This window comes from Periplaneta americana, chromosome 15 (assembly GCF_040183065.1).
Source record: "Periplaneta americana isolate PAMFEO1 chromosome 15, P.americana_PAMFEO1_priV1, whole genome shotgun sequence".
Classification (NCBI taxonomy): domain Eukaryota; kingdom Metazoa; phylum Arthropoda; class Insecta; order Blattodea; family Blattidae; genus Periplaneta; species Periplaneta americana.
Genome location: NC_091131.1, coordinates 154,237,571 through 154,244,039, shown reverse-complemented (window position 1 = coordinate 154,244,039; position 6,469 = coordinate 154,237,571).

Genomic DNA, 6,469 nt, shown 5'->3' with positions numbered 1-6,469 from the left:
TCCTCCTAGTCCACTCTATGTCCTCTCAGTCCACTCTATGTCCTGTCAGTCTACTCTTTCTTCTCCGTCCACTCTCTCTCTCTCTCTCATCTTAGTCCAATATGGTTCCTCTCAGTCCACTCTCTGTCCTCTGAGTCCATTTTCTGCCCACTGAGTCCCCTCTCTGAGCTTGGAGTCCTCTCTCTGTCCTCTCAGTCCACTCTATGTGCACTCAGTCCACTCTGTCCTCTCAGTCCCATCTGCTTCCTCTCAGTTCACTCACAGTCAAACCAGTACTCTCTCTGTGGACTAAGAATTCAGACAGGGGAATATTCCCCTGTCTGAATTCTTAGTCCACTTTAATGTCCTCTCAGTCTACGCTCTGTTCTTTCAGTCCATTCTCTGTCCTCTGAGTCCACTCTATGTGCTCTCAGTGTATTTCCTTTCCTGTCATTGGGGATTATATGATCTGGTTTTGCAACAATTTGCATTTCTGTCATACTCATACATATGTTTTGGAATTGCATTTATTCGGGGTTCGAACCCGGGTAATAATTTGTTTGTTGTACAGTTCTTTGCCGTACGGGTATCTTGAGCTGAAAGCATAGTGTCATTGCGACTCTGGTGTTCTGTCTGTAAACTACGTCCACGATTTAATACAGTTACAACTTATTACCTTTTCAAATACATGATGGCAGCTTTTCTCTCATCGCTATCGGTAACGAGTTAGAAAGAGAAGACTACCTTTCTAACTCGTTGATCGGTAAGGAGTGTAGTGTTGGCTCCCATGCATACATGCTTAATTTGATTTACGTAGTAGCTTTGCGCGCGTCCGCCATGACAGTTCGCCTTGGCAACAGTTTATTGGATTATACCCCCACTTATATATAATACGCAACATGCTTCATTACAGAAAGACGTATTACAAAAAATCTAAAATTGATTACTGGATATATACATGAGTCTACTTTTAAACACAAGGCCTAACATTCACTTTTTATACTAGTACTTATAATACATAATGTATTACAGAATGAAATACATCATAACCAGGCTCAACTTCCAGTTTATAAAATATATCTACGATCTACAAGTCGCACTCTCAAACCTCCTGACGTTTGGCGAAAGCCAGTAACATACGAGCGCGACGTTGCCACAACTACTCTCTCCATCTCCGTCTCTCAGCGGGAGTACTTTAAAACTGTGGAGCGTGACCCTTTACCTGAAATTGGTTTGATACAACGAGCTAGATACTATAGAGAGGACAAAGACCTCAGAAAGTTGAAGACAATTGAACATTGGTCCGCCATGTTTCGGTTAGTCAAAACAAAGGGGCGTGGCTCGGATGTTGTAGGAAATGACTGTGAACTGAGCTACATATTAACACTATGTTAATAAGTAAAAAGTAAAATACACACAAAACTTTACGTTTTATAACGGCTGTAGACCTATGTTTATTAGTTTCACTAAATATAGCCCAGATATTAAATGACAAGCTATACTCGATGCAACCAAAGCAAAGCACCTAAAGACGGATGAATTTAATCGGCAGAAGAAAAATAAATAATTTTTTGACTTCGTCACAAATTTAATTACCTTACAGCTCTTCTAACCTAATATGAAATTATGTAATTCAGTGCTCACCAGGTGATTTCAAGAGAGACGACGTATGTAACTAGTAGGAGTAAAATAGAGGAAAGGTAGTGGCGAAAATTAAAAAAAAAAATCCAGTAATTAAGTTATTGAGAAAAATTCATTTGAAATTGGAATTAACACAGAGAACTTTTTTAAAACTGCAATTATTAAAACTACAAATAACCTCTTAGCATGCAACATAATAATTAAAGAATGACAATAATAGAAAGTTACTCGTGATCATAACTCACCACATTTATTGAAACGATAAGATACTTACGATTAACATTGTTATCAGAAACAACAGGAGCCACAGCTAGGTACACTTCTTTTCGCGTGATGGAGACATCATGTAGTCTAATATAATTTGAAACAAATATTGTCGCGTGATGGAGACATCGTGTAGTCTAATATAATTTGAAACAAATATTGATCTCACACGTGTCTCGCAACTAGGCAGAGGCTTTTGCAGAATAAAACTGTTCTTACATTATTTTGAACAATGATGACAAATTGTGTGTGATGCAAGTGCTAACTTTCCTCTTTGTTAACAAAAAGAGCCCTACGCATTAATAAAAAGAAAATTGGAGTAGGCCCTATAAACACAATAAATACTAAACTCTTGATGGTCAAACTTATTAATAGAGATATTTCGCTTATGCTCAGTCCGTCTTATCTTATAATTCTCTGCGGCAATGGTACCTGTATTGAGAGGGTTTAATTATCCAGCAACGAATATTATGATTTACGGTACATTTCATTTAAATCCGAGGGAATGAGACATTTTTGGAAATTTTGAAGTCTTAATTATTACTTTTTCATTTATAAATCAGCTTTTTACAAAACCTATAGCGAAATGTTTAAGTTAAATATTCATGTATCTGAAAAATATAATACATGTACAAACTCGTTGCAGTGTACCTTTGATAAGCACTCCTTGCGGAGGCTGGCGTTGCTATAGACCGCCATGTTTTTTAGGGAACGATCCATAGTACTGTTGGCCTCCGCAGGGAGCGCTTATCAGAGGTCTTCAGCCTCTCTATAGTATCTAGCTCGTTGGTTTGATAGGAAGATGCAGAAGACTTAATAATAATAATAATAATAATAATAATAATAATAATAATAATAATAATAATATTTGATTATTATCCTCATTGCTGTATAATGTACCATTCCTTAGATATTAGTTTTGAATAAATTTTTAATCGCTAAATTTATATTTCGTCAATATGCACGAGGCGATGAATGGTTTCAAATTTCTCTTAATATTAGATTTAATAAATTAAATTTAATATATGCCTCACAAGGCCAATATAAACAAACATTTGTTGTTCAGTCCTATCTGGACAGTTGACTAAACAACAACCACCATCATCCTATTGACATAGAATTTTCCAGTGGAGGACACAATATTAAAATAGAAAATTTATTCATAAAAAAATACTGAAAAAATAAAAAACATAATTTTTCATTTTCGGGCAAAAGTTGACTGATGTATTGCCTTAAGTTTCATATACAACATAATTTTGCTTTGATTTATGTATAGCTGCAGGATTTCACTATATATTGCAAGTCGCATGTTCTGAAGTTGATTTAAAATACAAATACAGTCCATGAATTTGATTCTGATTTAGAATTTTGTTATGGGAAAGTAATATTTCTTCATTTCTTGTGTGCACTTTTAATTTGATGTGATATATAAAATGTTCAATTACATTTTTGTCTTTTTTATAACATATGGACTTGTGGTATACATTGTGTAGAAGTGAATTCTTCAGTGTTAAGGGGGCGTAACCTCCGAAAATGTTGCAAATTTGTATGAATAATAGCCTATGTTGTGAATTTCATTAAATTTAAGAAAATTGTGAATATATTACATTATTCCAATATGGCCAATGTATAGCTTACAAAGTCGTTCGCAACATCATCAATGACATCTCAGTCATCCATTGATTCCAGGAAATTACCTAGAATTCAATTGGATTTCACCTAATTTATCTGGCACAAGCCGAGTACTGCTACTGCTGCAACTACTACTACTACTACTACTACTACTACTACTACTACTACTAACATTACTACTACTGCTAATAATCCTACTACTACTGCTACACCATTGCTACTGCTACTACTACTGTTACTATTAGTACTACTACTATTATCACTACTACTAGTACTGCTACTACTAATACTACTACACCACTGCTACTGCTACTATTACTACTACTAATGCTACACCACTGCTACTGCTAATACTACTACTATTGCTACTACTACTATTACTATTAGTAATACTACCATTATCACTATTACTAGTGCTGCTACTACTAATACTACTACACCACTGCCACTACTACTGTTATTAGTACTAATACTATTATCACTACTACTAATACTATTACACCAATGCCACTACTACTGTTACTATTAGTATATTAGTACTACTACTATTATCACTACTACTAATACTATTACACCACTGCTACTACTAATGTTACTATTAGTACTACTACTATTATCACTACTATTTGTACTGCTATTATATATACTACTACACCACTGCTACTAATACTGTTACTATTAGTACTAATACTATTATCACTACTACTACTGTTACTATTAGTACTATTGCTATTATCACTACTACAAGTATTGCTACTACTAATACTACTACACCACTGCTACTACTATTGTTACTATTAGCACCACTACTATTATCACTACTACTAGTACTGCTACTACTAATACTACTTCACCACTGCTACTACTACTACTACTACTGTTACTATTAGTACTACTACTATTACCAATACTAGTAGTACTGCTACTACTACTGTTACTATTAGTACTACTACTATTATCACTACTACTAGTACTGGTACTGCTAATACTACTACACCACTGCTACTACTACTGTTACTATTAGTACTACTACTATTATCACTACTACTAGTACTGGTATTGCTAATACTACTACACCACTGCTACTACTACTGTTACTATTAGTACTACTACTATTATCACTACTACTAGAACTGCTACTACTAATACTACTACACCACTGCTACTACTTCTGTTATCAGTACTAATACTATTATCACTACTACTAGTACTGCTACTGCTAATACTACTACACCACTGTTACTAGTACTGTTACTATTAGTACTACTACTAATATCACTAATACTAGTACTGCTACTACTAATACTACTACACCTCTGCTACTACTACTGTTACCATTAGTACTACTACTACTATCACTACTACTACTGCTACTACTACTCTTACTATTAGTACTACTACTATTATCACTACTACTACTACTACTGCTACTACTATTATTACTAGTACTACTACTATTATCACTACTACTAGTACTGCTAATACTAATACTACTACACCACTGCTAATAATACTGTTACTATTAGTACTACTAATATTATCGCTACTACTAGTACTGCTACTACTAATACTACTACACCGCTGCTACTAAGCTTACTACTACTGTTACTATTAGTACTACTAATATTATCACTACTATTGGTACTGCTACTACAAATAATACTACACCACTGCTACTACTACTGTTTCTATTAGTACTACTACTATTATCTCTACTACTAGTACTGCTAGTACTAATACTACTACACCACTGCTACTGCTACTGTTACTATTAGTACTACTACTATTATTACTACTTCTGGTACTGCTACTACTACTAATGCTACACCACTGCTACTGCTACTACTACTACTGTTACTACTAGTACTACTACTATCACTACTAGTACTGCTACTACTAATAGTACTACACCACTGCTACTGCTACTACTAATATTAATAGTACTACTGCTAATACTACTACTGCTACTACTACTGTTACTATTAGTACCACTACTATTATCACCTCTACTAGTACTGTTACTACTAATACTACTACAACCTCCGCTACAACTAATACTAGAGTCATTCCACGTCAAATCGCAGAGCCATAAAACACTACCTTCTCGGAAATGGTCGATTTTTTTTCATGAATTCCAGACATCAAATAAAGAGACCTGTATTGTTTTATTTTCACAATTATTAATTATTTGTGTAGTTATGACTATCTGAAATTACGCAAATTATGCGCACACTGTTACATAAACTCACTTGGAGCTCTGTGTCTACAAATAATTGAGATTTGCGGTTTGGCGCATTTTAAAGACTAAATACAATACTTTTTATTACTCTAGGCCTATCACTAATAAATTAAAAATTTGGCGTATTTTTTTAATCATTTCGTTTTCAAAGCATAATTACTATATTAAATAGCCAAATTAAAAATCTGAAAACATTATAGACTTGTTCCCTGATGTATTATCTGTAAACTACTGCATTTAGAAATGTGGGATCTCCACACATACATTTGTAACAATTTATTTTCCGGAGGCATGCACGCGCTCGCGATTCCCAGCTAATGTACTACTTGCAGCCATAGATAGACTGGAAGGCTGTCGGCGTCAATTTTTACGAAATCCCCCGTTGCATGTAATATCTTATCTCGCAACACTACGAAAGAAATGCATTCATTCATCAAATGATCAATACCTTAAGGAACAGTAAATATCTAAAGTTATCTTATTATTGTCAGAACAGGTAAGAGGGGGAGCCTTCACAATGCTATATGTTTATACTGTAATATAGCGAAGTGTTTAAAGATAGCAAGGCTGGGTAAGGCAGTAAACTTTATGGCAGCAAACAGATGGCAAGAGACAAAATATAGAAGAGAAAAATAATCAGTCAGGGTTTGAATTTCACGGAGTGACGTGACTTCTATACAACATCAGTGACGGTAAAGAACGCGTAATATATAA